The sequence below is a fragment of the Ursus americanus genome, chromosome 5, assembly GCF_024610735.1.
Source record: "Ursus americanus isolate L20-20 chromosome 5, mUrsAme1.1.p, whole genome shotgun sequence".
NCBI lineage: Eukaryota > Metazoa > Chordata > Mammalia > Carnivora > Ursidae > Ursus > Ursus americanus.
In genome coordinates, this window is record NC_142131.1 from 64,009,778 (window position 1) to 64,023,675 (window position 13,898).

The following is a 13,898-nucleotide window of genomic DNA, read 5'->3' on the forward strand; positions in this document are numbered from 1 at the left end:
TTTACAATATCTGATACTGTAGGGGTATCACTGGCCTCACAATGATTTTATGTGAAATTTTCATCATGAAGATTATTTTACCAAGGGAGTTATTTTCTGGAGATGTATTTTCCTGTGCATTACCATCCTTGGTCCTGAAGATGTGATTTTTTCTAGCTTCCTTTTACCATGAGAGCAGCCCTTCCTATCTTCATGCAGAATTCCAGCTCTTATCTCCATGGGCGATGAAAGCCTTGACTTCTGTTTCTGCATGGACATTAAGTCTTGAGCCTCAAAACGTCTAAAACCTAATTGTGGGTCTGATGTCGCATCTCCTGACCACGGTGGTGTCAGTCACTACTGCCCCCTTGGTTCTGACAACAGCATTGTCCCCTCCCCCCTCCAGTTTTTCTTTCGCGACAGCAGTCTTGTATTTACATTATTTTTTAAAATAAAATTTAAAATAATATTTAAAATAATATTTTCCCAGAATCTTCAGTGCTTGTGGCAGGAGACATTCCATGTTAGCTGTGTCTACCATGTTTTGGGACCTAGAGAAATCCTTCTTTATTCCTTCTACCTGGAATGGTCTTCTGTATCTTGGGTTTTTTTTTTTTCTTTTAATGTCTATGTTCTATTCATCCTTGGGTCTTGCTTCCCACACCCTACTCCTTCAGCCAGAAATAATCACTCTCTTCTCTGAACAATACTACATTATTTAATATCTGTCTTGTGGCATAGCAGGTTCCCATTCAATAATAGCTACTGGATAACCTACAGTTTTGAGGAAAAGAACACGTATCCACAGCCAAACACGTAACACAGTATTATCTACAAACACAGTGTAGTGAGGGAAAAAAATGCTACTTTGAGTGTTACATACCCAAGTGCCTTACCTTCATTTTACTTATCTATAATATGAATTATCACACCCACTCCACTTACTTGCAGAGGTGTAGGGGATAACATAAAAACTGTTTACATAGAAGGGCTTTATTAACCTTAGTGAATCATACAAATCTAAAATGTTTTACTCCACAGTGCATCAATGTTTGTTGAATCAATAGAAAACATTTGAAAGGGTGTACTTTTATGATTTCATGGAAATGCAGTAAAGAACATTTGGAGAGGATGTGACCATGTTAATTAAAATGAATATTTCATTTAAAGAGAAATAAATTTAATGATGAAAATAGCAAACCTAAGTTGCCTATGATGTTCTGGGAGAATTAAAAACTGCAAGTATGTCAGACACATGCAGAAGAAACGTTTCCCTGGTATTTAGAGGAGCATAAAATAATTTAGAAGGTGAGCGAGAGTATAGTCGAGCTGCCCCATCTGTTGAGTTATCAGATTTCACTCATCCCCTCACCAGTATTTTGGTCCTGGAATCTGTGAAAGTACTCAATGCAATCAGTCAGTTCTGTGAAATTATTATTGCTTGAGTTTGCATAGCTCAGTAGCCTGCCCGAGTGTAAGTTTCTAGTAAGATGACCTTGGATCATTATTTAAACTCTGTTTTGTTATCTGTAAAATGGAGATAATATTTCTTAACATTAATACTCCCTGTTGTATTAAATGAGTTACTACATGTCGGGTTTGGAGCAACACCTGGCATAGATGCAGTAGCTACCAAGACAAGCATCTCCTACTGGCCAGGCAATGGGTTAAGTATTGGGAATATGAAATTGAATGGGGTACTTCTAACAAAAAGTAGGAAACTCATCTTGAGCTAAACATTTGTTAGATGGCAGAGGTTAATGGTTGGATAGGAACAGAAACCAAAGGAACTTAGCAAAAATCTTGATGTAAACCATCAAATTACCTTTGATGCATTCAAGGGAAGTACATTTTGCTCTCATTCCCCCGGAGTGATAAAAAGGAGTAGTGGTACCAAAAATCACAAACAAAAGATCTGAATCCATTTCCATTTGACTTTAAAGAGCATCGTAAGTGTGAGACAGGAATCCATCAAAATTCTAGAGGAGAACATAGGCAGCAACCTCTACGACATCGGCCAAAGCAACCTTTTTCATGATACATCCCCAAAGGCAAGAGAAACAAAAGATAAAATGAATTTATGGGACTTCATCAAGATTAAAAGTTTCTGCACAGCCAAGGAAACAGTCAGAAAAACTAAGAGGCAGCCCACGGAATGGGAGAAGATATTTGCAAATGACACTACAGATAAAGGACTGGTATCCAAGATCTACAAAGAACTTCTCAAACTCAATACATGAGAAACAAATAAACAAATCAAAAAATGGGCAGAAGATATGAACAGACACTTTTCCAATGAAGACATACAAATGGCTAACAGACACATGAAAAAATGTTCAAAATCATTAGCCATCAAGGAAATTCAAATCAAAACCACACTGAGATACCACCTTACGCCAGTTAGAATGGCAAAAATAGACAAGGCAAGAAACAACAATTGTTGGAGAGGATGTGGAGAAAGGGGATCCCTCCTACATTGTTGGTGGGAATGCAAGTTGGTACAGCCACTCTGGAAAACCGTGTGGAGGTCCCTTAAAAAGTTAAAAATTGAGCTACCCTATGATCCAGCCATTGCACTACTGGGTGTTTACCCCAAAGATACAGACGTAGTGAAGAGAAGGGCCATATGCACCCCAATGTTCATAGCAGCAATGTCCACAATGGCTAAATCGTGGAAGGAGCCAAGATGCCCTGCAACAGATGACTGGATTAAGAAGCTGTGGTCCATATATACTATGGAATATTACTCAGCAATCAGAAAGAATGAGTTCTCAACATTTGCTACAACATGGACGGCACTGGAGGAGATAATGCTTAGTGAAATAAGTCAAGCAGAGAAAGACAACTATCATATGATTTCTCTCATCTATGGAACATAAGAACTAGAATGAGCAGTAGGGGAAGAAAGGGATAAAGAAAGGGGGGGTAATCAGAAGGGGGAATGAAACATGAGAGACTACGGACTATGAGAAACAAACTGAGGGCTACAGAGGGGAGGGGGATGGGGGAATGGGATAGACCGGTGATGGGTAGAAGGAGGGCACATATTGCATGGTGCACTGGGTGTTATACACAACTAATGAATCATCGAGCCTTACATCGAAAACCGGGGATGTACTGTATGGTGACTAACATAATATAATAAAAAATCATTATAAAAAAAAATAAATAAAGAGCATCGTAAGGGGGGTAATCAGAAGGGGGAATGAACCATGAGAGACTATGGACTCTGGGAAACAAACTGAGGGCTTCAGAGGGGAGGGGGGTGGGGGAATGGGATAGACTGGTGATGGGTAGTAAGGAGGGCACGTATTGCATGGTGCACTGGGTGTTATATGCAACTAATGAGTCATCGAACTTTATATCGGAAACCGGGGATGTACTGTATGGTGACCTACATAATATAATAAAAAAAAACATTAAAAAAAAAAAGAGCATCGTGTTATCTGTAGGGGGCCAGTTTGTCTTAGGGTATCTTACTGAGGCCAGCATTAAAATGATCTTTCATTTTATGAAGACAACAGTCCATCATGGAAAGAATCAGTATACAGCTTGGCAAAGGAAAGCCAGTCTGAATCACTTGGTCATAGAGAATTCACTAAGTATCTAATGCAGAGAAAGGAAAGTCAGCATCGGTGAATGCTCTCAAATGAAACAAAATCAACATCAGCGTAAAATCATTTTTATAGAAGGAGGGGTTGAAATCTAAGAACCTGTTCTATTGCATGAAACTAAATTTTTTAAAAAGATTTTATTTTTAGAGAGAGAGGGAGCTTGCACAAGTGGTGGGGGCAGAGGCAGAGGGAGAAGCAGACTCCCCGTTAAGCAGGGGAGTGGATCCCAGGACCCTGGGATCATGACCTGAGCCAAAGGCAGATGCTTAACCGACTGAGCCACCCAGGTGTCCCTAAAATTTTAATGTACATGAAGTTAAAATTTATTTTTAACACACATGGGCTAGGTTACATTCTTTGTACTATTGGAATACTCCTTCTCAGAAGGTAATTGCAATGGTAAAATGATGTCACAGTAACTTGGTTTTTTAACACTATCTAAACTCTACCCGCAGTGGAACACAGAAGGAGCTCGGAGCTACAGTTTCATGTTGAAATGGAAGCTTCCTGATACTAGAAAAGATCAGAAACAAAACTTAAGTGTGGAATAATGAATAATTCTCAGTTGTGTTTAATTGTCATTTTCATAACCTTCATTTTAAGTGACACACCTCTTTGGAAGTGTGGAATATAATGCTAATAAATTTGGATCTTCATTCAGAAGATTTGGAAATCCCTGTTTACTTTGTTTCCCTTTTTTCCTTTGGCTTCTGTTGCGAACTGCTTGCTCAATAATCCTGAAACATTATGAATTGTCCGCTCTAAGGTTTTACCACTTTTACTACCTATAAAGCTTAAAGGGGTCATGTGAGAATCCATTTATCAGACAGTGGGATAGTTTCTCTATTCACTATTCAATTGATTAGATCAATCCACAAAATTATTTTTCTTAGTAACAATTGAGAAAAGCTCTAAGGATAGAAAATAAATTCATTCTCATGGGGCACCTGGGTGGCTCAGCTGGTTAAGAAAATAAATTCATTTTCAGACATTTCTAAGAAAGCAGGAAAGAAACAAAGAGGCATGCAGAGAGACAAAAACCAATCAAGCATCTTTTTGTGACGATGCACAAATGCATTGATTCTGGAATTGTAATTACAGAATTAAAGGCCTTGAAGCTCAACATGACATTTCCAAAACTTTGGAGAGTCATCTGTCAAATGGGGGCCTACAAACACAGTATTTCTACCCTTAAGTAAGCTATTCCATTTCATGCATTTAAACATTCCTTTTTTTTTTTTTTCTGCCCCAAGCATGGGATTCCGAACTCCAGCGGACAATGAACAGAAACCCAAAGATCAGTGTGTCTCTAAAGGATTATATTGCTGCCATTACTTCCCAGACTATTCGTTTATTGTGAGAAACTTAACTCCTTCAAGCTTTTTCAGTAATTCACTCCTTTGTCCATGTCAAGATGAAGTGGTCCCTTGTTTCTAACAATGGACCACATCATCAAAGCCCCTGGAAATGCACAAAGCAAGGAGGCAGGTCACACTGCGCCAACGACCAGGGCGCTGTCACCACTGTGTCACACGCCGGCAAAGCCAGTGCCACAGGGGACAGACAGCCATTGGGCAGGGCCACTGCCCTAGATGGGAGAATTCACTTATGATACAAATGCAGTCCGTGACTGAACTCTTGGGACAAACTTTACTTGCTGACAGCAGCAAACCATGAACATGATTCTCAACCCTGCCTGCAAGATGACTAGAAGTAAAAGGCAAAAATGGGGAAAAATAATCAGAGAAGACAGTATGGCAGAAAGATCCTTCCCCATGGTGAGAATGGCATATTCTATACAGAAATAATTCCTCTTGGGTTTTGTCTGCATTTGCTTCCTTTGTTCCTGAGAATCTGGCCATCCTGGCGCCACAGAATTCCACGTTTCAGATTGGCAAGTGAGGCCTCTCTTCCAAAGAAGTTGGATGCAGACAATCTAAGAGGGGAGAAAAGGGTACCATTGTGCAATACTTTTCTCCTACTTCTTTTTTTTTTTTAAAGAAAGGAGCTACTGCCATTACGCGGTTCCTCTCTCCTCCATCTGCACGGATCTATTTTATCACTGTTCACACTACGTTGTAATTTTAAAGCCAATGTCTGTTTCCTTCAATAGCCTATAAGCTCCTCATGGGCACTGTGATGTCCCTCTTGTTTCTTTTTTCCTATTCTTCTAAAATTTACAAACCTAATATTTGGACGGGGTTAAAAAAAATCAGAGTAGAAGTAGAGATCAAGAAAAACAACTTTCTTTCCTGCTCTAGAACTATACTCTTTTCACCGGAAGCAACTGTGATTGGGTTTTCTGTACGTGTCTTTCAAGAGCTTTCTGTGCACACACACGTTTGTCACAAGATGACACTGTTACAAAACTTATCCTGAGCATTATTGATTTCCCTCGAACAGCATTTTCAACAAAGTTTTCCACATGACCCTACGATTAACCTCCTCCTTCTGAATCACAGCAAGACTTTCCTTTTTCTAGACAGACATATTTATTTAACTGATATCTTAGGAACAGACATCTACATTGTTTCAGTTTTTGTTATAAACAAAACCTCAATAAACAACCTACTTGTTCCTTTGAGCACGTATCTGAGTTTCCCTGTATGTTAAATTTCCCAAATCCATCAACAGTGTATGATACTTCTTCCTCATCTTGTGCTGTATACCACTAAACGTGATGACCTTTTCCAATCTGATAAATGAAACATGGCATCTTGTCCAAATGTGTGTTTTTAGGGGCATCTGGGTGGTTCAGTTGGTTCATCGTCCACCTTCGGCTCAGGTCATGATCTCAGGGTCCTGGGATCAAGTCCCAGGTCCAGCTCCCTGCTCACAGGGGAGTCTGCTTTTCGCTTTCCAACTGCCTCTCCCCCCACTCATGCTCTCTCTCACTCTCTCTTTCAAATAAATTAATAAAATCTTTTAAAAAATACATTTGTGTTTTTAAAAATTATGGATACATTTGAACATTTAAAAATATGTCGTCTTAGTCAGCTTGGGCTGCTTTCACAGAAATAACATAGACAGGATGGCTTTAACAACATACATTTGTTTTTCACAGCTCTGTAGGCTGAGAAGTCCAAGATCAGGGTGCCCACTGGTAGTGGTACCCAGGGGAGAGCCACTTTCCTGGGTTGTAGATGGTTAACTTCTTGGTATATCCTTACATGGGGGAGAGAGAGATCACCCACCTCTCTTGTGACTCTCCTTAAGGCACTCAAACCATGCACGAGGGCTCTACTCTAATGACTTAATCACGCCCAAAGGCCCCACCTCCAAATACTATCATTTTGGGAATTAGGGTTTCAACATATGAGTTTTGGTGGGACACAAACTTTCACATCATATCTTATGTATATAATCCACTTGTACTTTATAAGGCATTTTGTAGCATAAGAGCAAATAATTTTGTAAAATATGACAGGGGTAGAATTTAAGGTATATTCTCTGCTTTTAGAATCCAAAGATCAGTGTATCAAGTTCAATGTATCTTCTTATTCATTAAGTTCTTTAGGTCCTTTCTCTCCTTACCTATTTGTCTATTTGGTCTGTCACAGACTGACTCAAAGAGTAAAGTGTCCTACTACTATTGTGTTTCTTCCTTTTTCTTCTTTTATTTCTTATCATTTTAAGAATTCTGATTGTATATATGTTTTGATAGTTTGTTGAAACACTTGTTGATATAAATTGTCTTTCTTACTCATTTAATGCTTACTACTCTAAAATAAGCCTTTTCTGATATTAACATCAAAATTTCTGATTTTTATAATTTTTCTTGATATATATTTTGCTCTTCCTTTTGCTTTGAACATTTTGGAGCTACTTATTGTTAATATGCACTATGCATATCAAACACAGCTGGATTTTATTTTTTATTTGGTCCTAAAGTTTTAACAAATATTTTAGACTGCTTACATTTGTATATGATATATATATATACTCAATCTCTTTTCTGTCATTTTGTTTTACATGTCCTTTTTTTTTAAGATTTTATTTATTTATTTGACAGAGACAGACAGCCAGGGATAGAGGGAACACAAGCAGGGAGAGTGGGAGAGGAAGAAGCAGGCTCCCAGTAGAGGAGCCTGACGTGGGGCTCAATCCCATAACGCCGGGATCACACCCTGGGCTGAAGGCAGACGCTTAACGACTGAGCCACCCAGGCGCCCCGACATGTCCTATTTTTAATAATTCTTTAGATTTTAGTCTTTTGCTCTATAGGATGTGTTTTGTTTACTTTTGTGTATCTTTGTTTTCCTTCTAATAATTAGGAATTTGCTTTTCTTCCCATTGAATTGTAACCTTTATAGTTGGATATAATTTACTCAAATCTCTATTTCTTGATTTGTTCCCTTCAGGCAGCATCTGCTAACTTTCCACTACGAAAATGAAGAACAGATATTCTACCTCTCATCCTCCACTGAGATGAGGCATTCCCCCAACTGCACTGATTTTTGCTCATTATATTGCTTTTTAGTTCTCCTCAGTTATATCTTTAATATAATATTCTTGAACTATCACCTACAGTATCTTTTTAACATATCCCCCACTGTGAAAGATGTGTCCATTAATATCCTCAAATTTATTATCTCATTTTTCCTTCTCATGCTACCAATCTGTATTTGTTAGATCGCTACTTCTATGTTGTTGTGGTTTATAACATTTATATTCTATTCAAAAACTTTAATTCCAAATATCACAAGGCCACCCATCTGAGAAACTCTTCAGACTCAACTATCTACAAATTTAATGCAATCCCTATCAAAATTTCAATGGCATTTTTCACAGAAATAGAACAAACAATCCTAAAATTTCTATGCAACTACAAAAGACTCTGAATAGCCAAAGCAATCTTGAGAAAGAGGAACAAAGCTAGAGGCATCACACTAGCTGATTGCAAACTATATTATAAAGATATAGTCATCAAAACAGCATGGTATTGGCATAGAAACAATGGAGAGATTAATGCAATAGAATGGAGAGGCCAGAAAGAAACCCACACACGTATGGCCAATTATCTTACAACAAAGGAGCCAAGCATATTCAACGGGGAAAGAACAGCCTCTTCACCCAATGGTCTCAGAAACACTGGACAGCCACTGTGCAAAAGAATGACATTGGACCACTTTCTTATAATATGCAAAAGTTAACTCAAAATGGATTAAAGACTTGAATGTTAGACCTGAAACCATAAAACTCCTAGAAGAAAACACGGGCAATAAGCTGCTCTTGACACCATGTTGGCAGGAATTCTTTGGATTTGACACCAAAAGCAAAGGCAACAAAAACAAAAATAAACAAATGGAATTCCATCAAACTAATATGGCTCCATAAAGCAAGGACACCCTAAGAAAATGAAAAGGCAACTTATCAAGAAGAATAAAATATTTTTAACCATATATTTGGTAAGATGTTAATACCCAAAATATATCAAGAACTCATACAACTCAATAGCAAACACACACACACACACACACACACACACACACACACACACACAAACTTGGTTTAAAAAAATGGGCCGAGGATCTCAATAAACCATTTTTCCAAAGATCACGTTTAAAGGGTCGACAGGTGCATGAAAAGGTGCTCGACATCATTAATCATCAAGAAAATGCAAATCAAAACCACAACGAGGTATCACCTCCCATCTGTCAGAATGGCTATTACCAAAAAGTTAAGAAATAAGTGTTGGCGAGGATGTGGAGAGAAGGGAACCCTCGTGCACTGTTGGTGGGAATGTAAATGGGTGCAGCCACTATGAAAAGAGTATGGAACTTGCTCAGAGAATTAAAAATAGAAGCGTGCACCCCATATTCAATGCCCCATTACTTACCAGAGCCATAACATGGAGACAATCTAAGTGTCAACTAATGGATGAATGAATTTAAGAATGTGGCATATATTCACAATGGATTATTACTCAGCCATAAAAAAATAAATCTTGTCATCTGTAACAAATCGCATCGAGGGCATTATACTAAGTGAAATAAGCCAGAAAGAGAAAAACAAACACCATATGATCTCACTTATATGTGGAATCTAGCCCCTCACCATGACCACCACAAAAAAACAAGCTCCTAAGTACAGACACTAGATTGGAGGTTGCCAAAAGGGGGGTCAAAAGGTACAAACTTCCAGCTATAAAATAAATGACTCATGAGGATCTCACGGACGGCATGGTGAACTACAGCTAATAATACTGTACTGTATATTTAACAGCTGTTAAGAGAGTAGATCTTAAAAGTTATTGTAAAACGTGTGATGGATGTTAACTAGACTTGTGATCATTTCACAACATATACAAATACTGAGTCATTATGTCATACAGCTGGAACTAATTAAATGTTATATGTCAATTATACCTCAATTAAAGGAATGTGGGAGAAAAAAATGATTATCAGTATATCCAAATTATTTTTTCATAGTTAAACCTGAAACCTATAAACGCTGTCAAAAGTGTGTCTGTGTATACCTGATGAAACATCATAGTGAAATTGGAAATTGATCCCGATGTATTGTATGCAATAAAAAAGGATGCATTATTAATTATATTAGCACTCGGGGCACTAAGAGAATAAAACATTCATTACTGACATTTTAACAAAGCCAGACATCTAAGAAACTCTTCAGCTCGAAGCATCTCTATAATCCATTCCAGCTCAGACGCACATGCCTATAGCTACGCCAGAACTGGCCCAAGTGGGGGCTCAAGGCAAACTGCCATTTCCCTCTCGGACTCATCTCTGACAGGGACATCCACCCATGCGAATGTTTGCTGGGTCACACAACACTCTTTAGATGTTCACGGGCTACCTCTGCAAACCGGGTTACTTCTCCGTGTGGAGTTTCCCCTTTGAATACACATCTATGGCAGGAGCTCAAGTGCTACATTCCAAACTTGGAAGAATTCCTGCTCCTTCCTGAGTTTGTAGTGAGGCAGAATTTCACCTCTTGTGGAACTCATTTGGTTTCGGACTTAAGCTTTGATCTAGGAGAACTCAAAGGCCTCTCCGAAAAATGTCAAGTTATCAAGCACTTGGACTTTCTGCATTTCATACTGGCTGCTGCACAGAAACTTTATGATGCTAAGAAAAAGCAAATAGCAAAGCCAAGGGGCGTTCTATCCGTGCAGACGTGATAATGCCTTACACTTCGGTGTAAGCTCCAAGCTGTGGACTCCTTGTTTCAAAGCCAAGCCCCATCTCACTGATGTGCCGAAGGATTGTGAAAAAATCTTTAGCTTTCAAAAGTGATAAACGACCATACTCCACTTTCATTTAAGCCATGGAAATACTTAAAAAAAAAAAAAAAACTTAGGGTAGATCACATGATATGGAATCTGGACAAAACATTTTCTGATAGCAGGAACAGAGATGATAACAAGTTTTGAAAAGTAATGAGACCATTGAACAAGGGATCTAAAAATAATTGCAAAGAAAGAAAAGGTTAACTGCAGTATCCAACCCTTATTTCTTTTAGGTTTGTCTTAGCAATTTATGCAACTATTTGGGTGCCTTAATCAGAGATAAAGGAAATCACTTATTGCTTAAAATAGAATGTGATTTATTGCCCAGCAATGCCTTGACAGGAAGAGATTCAGCCATTAATCCATACATGTTTGGATGAGAAAAGCAGAAGGAAAAAAAAAGCATAGAATTGGGCAGTTTGAATGAATTTTAGATTCTTTCAAGCAAATAGGCAGCAGTCGGGGCAAAAATGCTTGTTTACATTTACTTCAATGACCACTTTAATATCGTGAACCTTATGCTTAGGTTGCATAGTTGCATTTTAATATTTTGGAGCTTTTCATGGATTCTAAGACTAGCAAGTACTGACGAAAGGTATTTGTATTTTTCCTGGCTTTGCCATCACTCATGAGAACACGAAGTGCGTACAAGGAAGAGAGTTCAGTTTGGACTGGAGGCTCCCAAAGGGTGAGGGTAATGTTTTTTTTACCATACAATATTCCACACTGCGTCCCATGTAGGAAAAGCATGATAGAAAGAAAAATGGAACTTTCAAAATGCACATGTCTTCTATTATATGTAAACAGCTGACATGCTCATCATTGACTATTCCCAGTAACACACGTAAGCCCATCTAAGTGCGGTTTTGAACCAAGGAGTCAAAGTCTTTGGCTTAAGAAGAAAGAAAGAATTTGGTATGTATTCTACAGCACAATTTCACACTCCTACTTTTCCGAGGTCATCATTGACTTGAAATAAAAACGATAGTTCAGACTTACATTTTGAGTCCAGCGTGTAAGGAGCTTAGACGTCACCGCTCACCCTAACAGCCACCAAAAGGCGGACACGCTGTCAAATCAACTCTTCTGAAATCCGTCAGAGGAGGGAGGTCACGGGGCAAAGCACGGCTCCCCAAGCTGACGAGGCAGGCAGATAAAAACAATCTCAACATCACAGTGCAGACACCTGTGCAGGGACCCGTGCCCAGGTCAACACACCTGAACGGCAATGAGCGAATTGCGGCAGGCTCAGTGTGGACAAGTCTGAGAGTTAAAAACTCAGCGGGGACCCAGTCACACAGAGTCCCCATGCTTTGGTGCGTTTCACCTCCAGGAGCTCCAACCAGTTTCTCTCGGGGAGCCCCAGAGGCAAATCCCCTCCTACTTAAAACAAACGGGAAAAGGAACCATTTTGAAACGTGCCGGAGGGCGTTGCTCTTAATAAGACCTGACCTCAGGGGAAACTAGTTAACTAGAGCCGAACCTTCTGGGCTTTCATCAGAGGCTAACTGACTTGAGGGAAGGGACAAACCCCACTCCACCCCCTCTCGCCATCCTATCCCATCTTAAAGGAGGGGCAAGGACACCGAGAAGCACCTGAGAAGTTCACAGCCCAAGGACACAGGCTCATGAAAAGCTGAGACCAATCCCAGGACCACAGAACGCTTCCCTCCCCCCCCGCCCCCACTCACCACTACATTACTGAAAGCCTGTTTACCCTAGTTCCTTTTACCTAATACATCACCTCCACCTTTCAACAGAAAAATTATAGGGCACAGTAGAAAACAACAACAAATTTGAAAGGACTGAGCAAGCATCATCAGAACTAGAGTCAGATGGGGCACAAATGTGGGCACTACCAGACCAGAAATTTTAAAAAGCTGTGATTAACATGCTAAGGGATTTAAAGGAACAGTAGACAAAACACAAGAACAGGTGGATAAAGTTAAGCAGAGAGTTGGAAATTCTAAGAACAAAAAAGTGGCAAAGATCAAGAACACTATAAAAAAATGGAATAAGCATTTGATGGGCTCATGGTAGACTAGAGAAAGGTAAGGAAAGAAACTCTGAGATTGAGGATTGGATGATAGAAACTCCTAAAACTGAAAAGCAAAGAGAAAAAAGAGGAAAAAAACTGCAACAGAATATCCAGGAACTGTGGGAGAACTGTAAAATTGTAAATACACATAATGGGAACTGTGGAAGACAGGGAGAGGAGACAAGAGAACAGCAACAGTAGTTAAGCAATAATGACTGACGATTTCCCCCAAATTAATGTCACACACTAAACCACAGATAAAATGGAAAAAGTTGGTGAAACAATAGTCAAGCCAATTGGAACAGAATAGAGATACCAGAAATATCCAACATAAATAGAGTCAACTGATCTTTGACGAAGGAACAAAGGGCAATATAATGGAGCAAAGAGAGTCTTTTCAACAAATTATGCTGGAAAAACTGGACAGCCACGTAAAAAAAATAAAAAAATCTAGACACAGACCTTATGCCCTTCACCAACATTAATTCAAAATGGATCACAGGCCCAAATATAAAATGCAAGACTATAAAACTTCCCAGAAGAGAACATAGGACAAACCCTACATGACCGTAAAGACTTCTTACGTACATCATCATGGTCTAATCTGTGAAAGCAATCACTGATAACAGACACACCTGGCAAAGAACTGTCCTTCAAAACATAAAAAGAACTCTTAAAACTAAGAAATAAGAACACAAATGATTGAAAAATGGACCAAAGATCTTAACAGACACCTCACCAAAGAAGATATGCTGATGGCAAATATGTGTATGAAAAGATGTCCCAACGTTTAATCACAGATTAAAGCAACAATGAGATACCACTTCCCACCTGTTAGAACGGCCTAAATCTGGAACGCTGACAACAGCAAATACTGGTGAGGATATGGAGTAATAGGAACGTTCATCCACTGTTGGTGACCATGCCAAGTGGCACAGCCACTTTCAAAGATAATTTGGCGGTTTCTTACAAACCGAAACATGCTTGCCATATAATCCAGCGATTGCACTCCTTG

General features: G+C 39.1%; 1 protein-coding gene across 1 annotated transcript in view; it reads right to left on the reverse strand.

Moving 5' to 3' along the window:
* Nucleotides 1-11,973, reverse strand: part of PRRC1 (proline rich coiled-coil 1) — an 80,592-nt gene extending 68,619 nt beyond the window's left edge. Inside the window, exon 1 of the mRNA XM_087862338.1 lies at nt 11,845-11,973. The gene's annotated coding sequence lies outside the window, so the exon portion shown is untranslated. The remainder of the gene's footprint in view (nt 1-11,844) is intronic.
* Nucleotides 11,974-13,898: the final 1,925 nt, after the last annotated feature.